Raw genomic sequence first — 12,960 nt, 5'->3', positions numbered from 1 at the left:
AGAGTAAATTGTTCAAAAGGAAGTAACTTTGTCCTGAATGCTAAGAGCTTCAGAAATTGCATCACCAAAAATCTCTTAAATAAGTGAAAATCATTTAGATAAAGACCATATTTAACTTTTTTCCTTCCTCTGAAAGTACCTCTTTAAGAGATCTACACTTAATTTTATTAATTTGGAGATGAACATAAACAGGCAGATGCACAACGCTGACATCTTTATAAAATATTTAACAAAGGTATCTGTCGTGGTTTTCTTTAATTTTTTTTCACACCATAAGCTTCCATCTACTACTTGACACAGAAAAACAAGCAGGATCTGAGCCAAATGGGAAGAGCATATCGGATTTCCAGAAATCACATCACTAGAGAGCAAAATTGTTTTCTGACTTTCAGACTTGTGAGATAAGAAAAGAGTACTGTTAACTTCTCACTAGATAAAAGGGACAATTTTTACACATTCTTGTGTCCTTTTTTCACTAGACTTAAATTCTACCTGTGAGATCAAGCAGGGCTCAGCTGAAAATGCATTAGTGTTAAGAATAGGCTAGATTCCACTCGCAAAAAGCAATTTAGAACAAGTAGGGATAATTTTAAGGGATATTTTATCAAGTAGTCTTGATGGAGAAAAGGTAAGTGGGCTAAGTTGAATTTCCTTTTCTAACATGCATGAATGTTTTAAATACTGGCTGCATACGTATTTGGAATGAGTAAAGGCCTGCGAGTCTGAATAATGTAAGGGGCAAATGAAGATGGCAAAGGGGGCTAACCAGGTTAATCAATTAATCTTCTCTAGCAACATGTTCATTTGAAAGGAAAGACTGCATCATTTCAAGAGAACTTTAGACATCAGTAATTTGAACTTATTAGACTTTTCATGTGGGAGAATTTACTATATTCAAGAATTACCCTGATGCATCAAGCCAGTATTTTAAAAAGAAATATAAAATATATACTTTACAAGCATACATAACTCTGCACATGTATGTATGCATGTGCAAATACAAATTTTATTAACACACATATAGGTTGATGGAAGATCAGCTATCCATTTTCTTCACAAGTTCTTAATACTGTACATTAAATGCTTGTGATTCAAACCCACAAAAAAAATGCAATTGTCATGGTTTAACCCCAGCCAGCAACTAAGCACCACGCAGCCGCTCACTCACTCCCCCCCATCCAGTGGGATGGGGGAGAAAATCGGGAAAAAGAAGTAAAACTCGTGGGTTGAGATAAGAACGGTTTAATAGAACAGAAAAGAAGAAACTAATAATGACAATGATAACACTAATAAAATGACAACAGTAGTAATAAAAGGATTGAAATGTACAAATGATGCGCAGGGCAATTGCTCACCCCCCGCCGACCGACCCCCAGCCAGTCCCCGAGCGGCGAATCCCTGCCCCCCCCTCCCCATTCCCAAAACAAGAGGGGACGCCCCAGAAGAAGGAAAACACTGTTGGCCAGTTTGGGTCAGGTGCCCTGGCTGGGCTTGAGAAGCTGAAAAATCCTTGACTATAGTCTAAACACTACTGAGCAACAACTGAAAACATCAGTGTTATCAACATTCTTCACATACTGAACTCAAAACATAGCACTGTACCAGCTACTAGGAAGACAGTTAACTCTATCCCAGCTGAAACCAGGACAGCAATCTATGCCAAAAAAACCTGCAAAAAACAGTAGCTCAGATATGCATTCAAGTCACTGTGTCTCTACTTTTTACCTGCATTAGTTTTAAAGGTTGCCAGGCAAAATTTCATATTCTATAGAAACGAGTGATTTTTTTAAAATCTCTTGAATTGATACATCCCTGATGTGGTACTTAAATCTAGCATGTCCCACTATCAAAAGTTGTGCTCCAGTTAAACAAACAACCTCATGGTCTGAAAAGCCAAAGGCAATCCTGCAGTAATGGTTCTTCAGTAAAAAAGCTATAATGCCTCCTAATCAATGGACCAGCACCTAGGCAAAAACCAAAACTGGAGTATTCATTTTAACAGAATGGAAGATCTTTTTTCTCTAACATCAGCAATGAATGGTCACAGTGCTAGACACTTTCCTAGGAGTCATGCTTCTACCACATACAGATTAAATTATGTGCCTTGATAGATGACATTTCAATAGAAGCAGTAAGTGCAGGCATCTTAGAGCAGAAGCTGCTCTTTTCTCCTCTTCATATAACATCCAATATTATCATGTGTTACATTACCATAAACATCTGCCTTTGGAGTCTGTTGCATGTGTTATTTAATTATTTTGTCATTTACTAGAATTATACTGTGCACAGAGGGTTTTCATCCCAACTACCTTATATTAATTTGAAGTCACTAGTCTTAAGTATTATTGCAGGGAGGATTTCAGATAATAGACCATATTGAAGCAAGCAGTTCTAATAGGCTATCAAATTTTCCAAAGGAATAATGGGTTCATTGTGAATGTGTTGGCTTTCTGTACATACCTCTAAGAAACTTCTCCAAAAATTTACTAGTGCCAATGCAAGAATATTTCTGAATATGCATGCTGTAATAAGATTAAATATGCCTATTACTTTAGCACTGTATTTCATGCAAAACTGTTATACAACTCTTTGATCAAATGCTAACAAATGAAATCCCTCACTGCTTCAAATAAAATGTACACCATGTTTATTCTTTTATTTGATTTGTGCAAGTGTCCTGGTTTCAGCTGGGATAGAGTTAACTGTCTTCCTAGTAGCTGGTACAGTGCTATGTTTTGAGTTCAGTATGCGAAGAATTTGATAACGCACTTATGTTTTCAGTTGTTGCTCAGTAGTGTTTAGACTATAGTCAAGGATTTTTCAGCTTCTCATGCCCAGCCAGGGCACAAGAAGTTGGCACAGGACAGAGCCAGGGCACCTGACCCAAACTGGCCAACAGTGTATTCCATACCATGTGATGTCCCATCTAGTTTAGGAACTGGGAAGTGGGGGGGCGTGGAATCGCCGCTCGGGGACTGGCTGGGTGTCGGTCGGTGGGTGGTGAGCAATTGCCCTGCGCATCATTTGTACATTCCAATCCTTTTATTATTGGCGTTGTCATTTTATTAGTGTTATCATTATTAGTTTCTTCTTTTCTGTTCTATTAAACCATTCTTATCTCAACCCACGAGTTTTACTTCTTTTTCCCGATTTTCTCCCCCATCCCACTGGATGGGGGGGAGTGAGTGAGCGGCTGCGTGGTGCTTAGTTGCTGGCTGGGGTTAAACCACGGCAGCAAGAAAACAGGGAAGGCCTGGATGGCTTTTACACAACTTGCAGGAAGATGTTACAGTAAAATGCATATTATCTGCTTCAGTCATCAAGGCACAATGTTCCTTCCCACTCCCCTTGCAGAGTTCATGCAGCCCTGCATGGGCTCAGTTCCCATCAAACTTATCACTACCCTGAGATGAAAAGAAATCTTGCTCCCAATCAGTTTGTGCTGTTGATAACTACCAAGAAGTCCACTCTGCAAAATAATATGACTGGGTCAGTGTGTGTCTGAGTCTCATTAAAACTAAGGAGTCATTTTCATGTATAGTGAACAATTAACTTTATGCAAAATTCCTACGGTATGTATTTGCCTTGGGGCATTGTTTGTTATGAAAGACAAAATAAAAATTGGGGTCTTGATCTGTCAAAGTGCTCAGAAACTCAACTACTGTTGAATTCAATGCATGTTCGGTACCTTCCATTCTTGTTTAATTCAATGTCAATTTAAGGTACTCAGCCTATCCACAAGGTTCTCGGAGACCTGGGGTTTGGGCTCTGTTGTTCTCCTACTCTGCAATGTCACTTCTTGTACATCTCACACAGACAAAGCTCTCCTTTAAAAAAGCAAAGCCTGCCAATGCCAGCCATGTTGGATCAGGCACTTTTAGAGTTTTTTTCCCCCCACTGTTGTCATGAATTTTGAAATATTAAGAGCATCAGACTGTTTTAATTTGTTCACAGTCTTTATGCCAAGCCGTAGGAACTTGCTGCCTTACAGTGATTCCTACCACACTTTGTAGTGCCTTATAACAAGATTACTGAAACATATGAATCTTTTTCTTAAACATTGTTAATAAAATATTAAATTGTGTATTAAAATTTTCAGAATGACATTCTCATGTCTTGAATTTATTTATAGGGGAAATAAAAGAAAACTTTCTGAACATGCAGTGATTTAACTCTGCTATATATTAATATAGAATATGTTGAATGGAAGGCAAACATATTTATGTTTATACAGTTCATATTTCCATTATCTATATATCTTTACATAATTTAGAAACATGAATCACAGTAATTTTCCAGGCAATAAAAATAACGGTTGTGAACCTCTTTTATGTTTATTGTATCTGCTTGCAATGTTACCTTGATTTTTCATACTGAAATACCTTCTGATGAAGCTTTTTTATATGATTTTTCTTCTTTCGTGTTTTACCCCTCTTCCTTTGCTTTTACGTAAATGTACAGCCTGAAAGCATAATTCTAAAATCTCACTCTCAGCTTTGGTCAAGTTAATATACTGCCATTAAATCTGACCTGTTACAAAGAACTTCCTAATTTTCTCTTTATTAAAATATTGAGTAACTATTTATCAACACAGTGCATCTCCACGTGTCCACTACGTAACAGCCATTAGAAAAACGTGTTTAACCCTGCTGCTAGGGAGATGGATCATCAAATATGGGGGGAAAAAAAAGCACGGGAGAATAGTTTTTAAAACAACAGAGAGTTAAACGGGAACATGATGTACAAGTGTTTGAATTCTAATTCTAGTCTGTAAGTAGTATTTTTACAATCAAATGGATAGATTGCCATATCAGTCACTTGCTTTCAAACTGGTGCTACTTTACTGACTGAGAGAATGCCAGCTTAATTTTACTGGGTTTGTTTTTCACCATTATGAAGTGTCTCTTCCTTTAGTACTTTTTACTATCAGAAAATTGGGCTTGGAGTTACAGTGAATTTGTATGAATCACTCTTTTTGTACATTCTTTTGCCCTTATTTGTCAGCCAAATATAAATGAAAAATATGTATCTACTGTCTGGTTTTCCTCTGTGCACTGGTTATTCTATAGTTTATTTTAAATATCATTCTAAAGGACTAATTCCAAGATTCTTTTTTAATACACTTACATTGCAGGTTGTTGGATAGAAATATAATTACTAGTAAAAAAAGCAAAGATAATCATACAAATGACATTTTGATCTGAATGAGGAAAGCAGAACCAAGCCAGCTGATTTTCTTTCCGGTTACATTTGTAGGTGTTATCAAAGAACTTCTGAAATAACTGTGGTTATTCAAATCTGCTTCTTTGTTTTCATTTTATATTGTACCTCATTTTTTTTCTCTTTCTTAGGAGAAAATATGTTTTGATACTGCCATCTCTGAGATATTTTTTTTCTTTCTTGCTCTCTCTTTTTAAATGTGAGAGAACATGTTGTATGTCCATTTCTCGTGGTTTATTTTTCCTTAGAGAATTCCCAAGACTATGCACTGACAGATCTTGGTATCCAAGGGGGAGTCTACTCACAGGATTAAAGGCGAGAACCTCAATTAGACTATCTCTGATTTCTTCAGATGTTTTTTCTAATCTTTTAATATGGGATTAAAGTCAGCTAGAACCTAGCTTGCTTTTTTCTTAGCTGAGATCTTCTTTGTTGCAATGCAAGCTAGATATATTTTTTGTTTCTCTATTAAAAAAAAAAAGGAAAGAAAAAAAAAAAAGCTTATATCTTTTTCCTAAATTTGGAGTCATTCTAGTCCAGATGAGGATAATGAACTTTTGTCAGCTCTCATGTGATACTGCGTACAAAATAGCTTGATAAGCAATGTGAAGCATACACATGCTTCTCAATGATCTGCAGGAAAACTCCCTCAGAGACTGATTAGCCCATGCTTGTCACAAGTAGGGGAGATAATTATGGGGGCTTAACAGTCTATATGGTGGATCTTTTGAGAGGAGAAGGGTAGATCTAAGACTGTCTCGTGGATCAACCATAATTTTTAATATTACAGATAACGTGTGTGGTTTTTTCAGTACATCCCTGGAGCCTGGGTAGCGACTCTTCCCATAGAGTGACATCATATTACTTTTTGAGAAGATAAAAATTGTTCAAATTAGATTATCCCTAATTAGTATAATCCTATGAACCATTCTGAAAAGTTTATTGCACCCATGCTGGCAGTCTCTGATTCCATATTGAGAGCTTCTTATTACAATGTGTGCGCTAATCCTTAACTATGTAAATGAATACATGGTACATAAAAGTAATGTTGTTGTATTTCTTCATTTAAAAAACTCCACATTGTACTCTTATTCCAAAGCTAATAGCTATTATTATGGATCTCTGTATATCAGATAACAAAATATTTCAACTTTTTTTTTTAAAGTGAAGAATGTGTCATTCCAGCAGTAATTTACATTTATTAGACTATTGTGTTTATTAAGCAGTGCTGGCAACATTGTGGGAGGGGAGGTTTAACAAATGCCAAGGAAAAAAATTGTTCTTTACACTTATTTATGAACACAGACATCCTGTGAACACTTAGTCCTGTGTATACGTATCAAGTTACTAAGCAGAACAGTGTGTAACATAACCACATTAATGCCGTCTTGTTTGCTGTCATTGACTACAGTGGTGTTTGTGGATGCCCAATCCTCCAAAAATAAAGATACACTTTTCCCTGTAGACGGGTGTGCATATCCTGCCAAAGCGGCTTTTCTTGTTACAAGAGCATAGAGGTTTGAGAGTTTTGAACTACCCCCTCACAAAACCTTTTTGCCATTTGACACTGGCTGCACAAGCCAGTAATTCTGCATGCCTTCCAGTACAGGTTTCATCAAGGTGATATCCCACACCATTTTACAACCCAGTATTTCCTTTTTATCCTCTTCCTGGGTTTTCCTCACCTTTGCCCACCACATTTTTGTGTATGACTTGGTAGGCTTGCCAGCCCACTTGCTCAGGCTGCATTGCTGCCGCTGCTGCACTATTACGTGGCCAGAGTAAAGCAGCTGCTTGTGCCTTCGCAGTGTGCTAAATCAGGACTCACAGCATGTGCATCTTTCACTGGAGGCACTATCCTCTTGGAGCAGGTTAGCCTACATTGCACAGCAGGCATGAGCTTTGCTCTGCACCCCTCCAATTGAGAGAAGTGCTCAACAGTGTGCAGCCCCTCTGTAAAAACTACACAGCAAATTAGATTAATAAGAGTAATTTTCTTTTTCCACTTTGCTTTCTGAAGGGTATTCAGTGCCTATGGTTATTGACAACAAAGCTAAAGTCTCATAAGGTACATGAGCTTCTACAAACAGCCGCTCAGCAACATTATGGGGAGATCCCAGGTGGCAGTAAATTGAAGTAACTGTTATATTTAGTGAAGATTTCACTGACTTAAACCATCCAGAGGTTTGTCCCTCTATCTTGCATGTGCTTTTCTGTTTCTAGTTAAGATGACATCACTCCTAAATTTGCAAATTTTAATTTGACCTCTTCTTTGCAGACAGGGCTAAAATGATACTTCATCTTCCTCCCTCAGCAGAGGACTTAAAGGTTAAAGCCTCATTTATTTGCATGGTGGTATTGCTCTTGCTGTGTCTGTCCCTGAAGTTTCTTTACCATGGAACAGCAACAGGAGTGTAAAGAGTGTTTTAAAAAGAGCAGAAAGAGTCTCACTTATGATTATTTCTGGGTCTAATCTTGTAACAGAGTAAGGCCAGGATAATGCACTCAGTAGTGACCCGTGGATCAGTCAGATTTACTGAGACACATTTCATTGATTTCTGGCTATGAGTTGCAATTGATCCTGCTACTCTTAGCTGTCCTCACACAGCAAGCCAGTGCCACTAATCCTCTTAAGCAGCAGTCAGGAGATGCAGATAAAAGCTGGTGATTCACCTTGGCTCAAATAACTGTGCTCTTAAAAAGGAAATAAGAGGGTTCATGCCTTGGATATAAAAATGTATAATCTGCATGCTGACTGCATGTTGTGTCACAGTGGAGCGTATTTCAAGGCTATTAATTAAGACAATAAAAGACTGAGAGCTCAGAAAGAAAACGCTACTAACAAAAGCAATAATTCTTCTATCTTTACATATGAAAATGGCTATAAAACCAAATATAAATAACTTTGTATAGAATTATTGTACTTAGATGAACCTGGGAGCACAAGAGGCAGCTGTTCTTGCAGATCTAACATCTTTATTTCAAGACAAAGGAAAGTGGTTTGCAGAGAACCACGGAATATCTAAGTGCAACATTTTGGAATTAGTCACAGTATAAGAAGCAGGGTACTGTGTTAGGAGGAAATACTAGTCAGACAAGAAAGTTATCACAATGAAAACACCACACGATAGCACGAAGACAACCTAGACAAATGTGGGATAAAACAGATAAAACCTAGAAATTTTCTCTAATAGTATTCACAGCTTTTTCATTGTGTTTCCTACGAGGAAACATAAGCAATATTGTGCTTTACTGAGAAGTTGAAAGAAAGTGAAAGCCAGATGAAGTTCTCCTGTGAGTGTGTTCACATGAGGGCTTTATTGGAAGTGATCACCAGACTATCAGCAATTCTCTTTCACCTCCTGAAAAAAGTTTTGGGCATCTCATAAAAAAGTAAAAACAACACCATGAAAATTTGATGCTCAAAACACACACCACGAAAAGCAAATAGAGATGAGTTACAAGCACAGTTAAAGCAGGGTTATTTGTCCAATCCGTATGATGAAATATGTTTGTGTAGTCAAACAACATCAAAGAGCAACCAAGCTCCATGTGTGGGATAACTGATTATTAAACAGGACTTATCAAATAAATTATCTGCTAGGAATAGTTCACCCCATTCTAGTCAAGAAGTCATACTGTGATTATTTTACATGTCTTCACAGCTCTAATCAAAAGTGCATTCTCTTTTTTCTGCAGTGCTATGAGGGAATGCAGATCTCTTTTCCTCCTTGGCTCCCTTCAGTTCCCTTCTCAATGGCAGCAGAGGACAGTCCCGCCACCTTCCCACCATGCAGGGCCCTTTGCACAGGCGTGACTCCAAAGCCTTGTGTGTTTCAGGAAGGAAAAGCCATGTTATGTGCATCACAGTCAGTCTGCACTCCGGTTATCATGTGCCAGGATGGACCCATGGGCCCATATTTCTTCAAATGAACTTGAAGAACTTAGAGAGGCAGTGGATTTTATCAGCATAGGCTCCCTGATGGTCACTGCAAACAAAAAGGCACCTCCAAATGGCACTTCACTTCTTAAGTCAGACCCAGACTGCAGATGGCAGTTCCCAACTCCAACTCCTCACTAATCTTCCTCAATCAGATGGCGTGATTTTTCCCAGAGGTTCTCTGTGTTAATGGCCAGAATATCTCCTTATCCCATTAAGAGACAAAGGTACAATTTTCTGCCTGTGCAGTGTTAGTTTTGGCAATAAAAAGGTTTTGCTCAGCCTAGTAACTTGAAAAACAGATCTAGAAGGAAAGAGTCGAAGTCTTTTAGTTACAATTTCTGAAAAACTAGAGCTTTAGAACTGCCCACAAATAGCATGTCCTTTAGTTCCTGGTTTTACAATTCCATACTCAGATTTTCATCAGCCCTCAGCATTCATGGATCCAAATGAACCTCTAAGGAAACTGCCAGCACTCACTACCTCCAAGAACTGTAAACTCTCTCAAGTTGATTATGATTTTTTTAAATAAAAAAAAAAGTTCTTAACAATTGGACCTTTCTATTTCTTCCAGGCTTCTTGCCTCATTATGGTCAGTGCCTGCAAGACAACATGAAGAAGGAAGGAATAACTGAAAAATTAGTGGAGAAATAGTCAAACCTCTTTGTTGCTACACATCGAATTCTAGGTTTGTAATTTCACTGTAAAGATGATAACTCCACTGAGCTCCCTGAATTAACATTTGTGTAAGAGACTGCCTTCTGACCCCTACTCACTGGAAGACGTTTCTGCAAGTCCTTGTTGGTTCATAAATCAGAATTTTCATTTGCAACTGCTTTCTTTCAGAGTTTTTGTTGTAGGCACCACAAATGGAATTGATACACATTGCTATGTGAATGAGATGTCAGTCTTTTGTTATTGTAACATATTTCAAAAATGCAATTTTTTTACTTGCACCTCTGTGGTTTGAACTTTTAATGCTGAAATTCTATAGCTGCAATGTACTATTTGAGCAATCATATTAGCCTAAAAATGTACACTTGGACTTAGATTTTGGCAGATAAGAAAAAATGTTTGCTTGGTGCTCTTTTTTCCTCCTGAAAAAGCAAAAAGATTGTGGCAAATTTGCACAAAGTAATACAAAATCACACAAAAATGTGACTGTAGTGGAAATTTGTGACAAATTCACAAAAGAAAAAAAACAGTTTAGGTACTACCCTCAAATCTCTTCAGCTATGTCTGTGTTGTTAAGGAAAAGACATGTAGCTGGGCCAAATGACATGAACAAATTTCCATCTCCTCTGCTTCAGGACAGTCCCCTTTTGAGCAGATTTGGCTTTGAGATAGGCCTAAAGGGAAGAAGCTAACAAGGAAGGTTTGTGAACGATCAACGATGTGGTGCTCAGATTTGCTCCGTGGACCTACCCTAGTACTGCATCCTAAATAACCTAAATTTTAGTATCCTCACTCCCTGAGGACATGGCTCGAAGTCACTCTGGCCTCTATCCAGAACATCTACTGGCTTTTCTGCCCATGGAAATGAAAGTACAGGAAAGGCTCCTGTGTGCCTGGGGTTTGAATCAGAAAATGGGAGATTTCTGGCACGTATATATGGTATTCAGAGGTGTTCCTGGGTGCACCAATGTAGACATAGCACAATCAGTCCGATTTCCTTTGCTGAGATAGTCATAAATGCTTATTTGTCTTTTTTAAAAATTGAGAATTTAACACCTTAGTAGGATATAATTTACACATTGCCTGAGTTTAAAATACTCCTGTTTAGTCACCAATAAAATGCCTCATAAAGTTCAAACACAATAAGGTAGCAGCGGGATGCAACTGAAATCTACCCTTTGACAGACAGCTCCTGCAGTTAAAATGATCAAACTAAATGTAACTTAAATAAAGACGCGCCCACCCCAGATTTTGGAAGCACCAACGTGATCTTTTAACACATGGTGTTATATTGACTCCTGCAAGTTAAACAGAAGTAAAGCTACAAAGAGTTTATTAACATCAGGCCAAAGAAACATCGTTTTCAGTATGGTTTTTTTCCCCACAGGTGGGAAAGCATTTCATAAGCTTAGAAAGGATAATTAAGAGCTTTACCAAGAGAAAACACCACGTTAATTCTCAGATTCTTCCATGGACAGCACTGGAGGTGAACAGCAAATGAGCTCAATAGGCTGTTAAATAGGACTGGCTGTCAAACAAGAATTTGCCATGCTTCACCATTTGTTTTCCCTTCTGATAAAATGAAAAAGAGAGTATTGTGGGGGAAAAAATGAGTGAGAAGGATGCTCTCTACAAAGCAGCCAGCATTGCACTTGTAAGAATTGCAGAAAAGGTGCAGAAGTAGCTTTAGAACTTCATTTTGCCTTTTGTAGAGCAGTGGTGTCCAAATTCTAAGGAAATCTTTTGCCCACTGACATACGGCATCAGGCTTGCTCATTAGGTATAGAAGGATAAATAAGTGCAACAGAAAACCTTGAGATATTTCCTCTGAAACTGAGTGATTTCAGTAACTGGCATTTTCTGATATGCAAAACGTTTTATGAAAATAACTTAAACAACATGGTTCTGCTATTAAATTAAAGTCAGTTTGGATCATTAAAGATGTTAATCTGGTCCATCCTGAGCTCATAGATCACTGCTGGCTTTTTAGGATCTGATGATGTCACTGGAAAATCCCTCTGACCAGTTGGTTTTATCATTCAACTTCCTTTGAGCCAACAAAACATTACAGGTGAAATTCATTTCAGTTTTTATTGATATGTAAAAATTAGATATTGAACTCTCAGCTAATCTGATTTTAGGTACCTGTTGTTTGTTGCAGACCACAAAAGAAGCATCTGGGGTTTTTTGGGGTTTTTTTTTTAGATAGTTTTAACATGGCTTTTGAACATTAGTAGCAGCTGCTACTAATAAGCATCCCTACTTAGAACTGTCAGGTCTTTGCAGTAATATGCTGCTACTGTAATTTCTAGGCACAAGGAAGAAATTGTGGATGTCTTTTTTTTAGGTAATATTGCTTTGCTTTTTTTTTTTAAATAATGACATTAATCTTATTGCATAGGTGCGATTTACGTCTCTTTTGCCAGTATTTTATTTTTAAATATTGATAAGAAAAAATATTTTTTAAGCATCACTTTTTACAGAAAAACTCTGCAGTAATTACCGTGGGTTAGATGGCATTAAGCAGAATCCTGTGCAAAAATACTTTGAAAATCTGCAAAAATCTTTTTGATAGCATTCTGTTGAATTCCATAGCAGAGCTATTAAATTACATCTACCATCTAACATCAGAACAAAAAGACAAACAAAGCATTTCAAAAAGCTCCTATTTTGTTAAATTTTATTTTGCTTCATAATGGAGAAAGCAATAATTCTTTCTTTATTGTCACAGAAATGGATAAATTTTTATATTTCTGTTGATCTTAAAAATGTCCATTTTAGTCCATGTTCTGGCACTTTGAGATCAGCTATTTACAACAGCTGGTTACACGGCTAGCACATGTGGATGTATGGGCATAATATGCACACATTTTGAAAACCTTCTTTTGTGTTGTTCCCCTTTTGACCAACCAAAATTCAGTATGATGTCTTTATTCCAGAAGGGAAGATAAATGGATGATGGGATCAGTTTTCTTTGATAGATTTCTCTAAGCATATAAAAAGTCCTGTTTTGCAGAGCACAGAAGAAATCAACCGAGACTGTTTCATTGCTCACCACTAAATCTCTTTCAGCCAGCACTAAGTTACCTCCCACTTCATGATTGTCTCCCACATTCCTAGCCAAG

This window comes from Haliaeetus leucocephalus, unplaced genomic scaffold (assembly GCF_000737465.1).
Source record: "Haliaeetus leucocephalus isolate CR32 unplaced genomic scaffold, Haliaeetus_leucocephalus-4.0 Scaffold61, whole genome shotgun sequence".
Taxonomy (NCBI): Eukaryota; Metazoa; Chordata; class Aves; order Accipitriformes; family Accipitridae; genus Haliaeetus; species Haliaeetus leucocephalus.
This window is presented reverse-complemented; position numbering follows the sequence as displayed.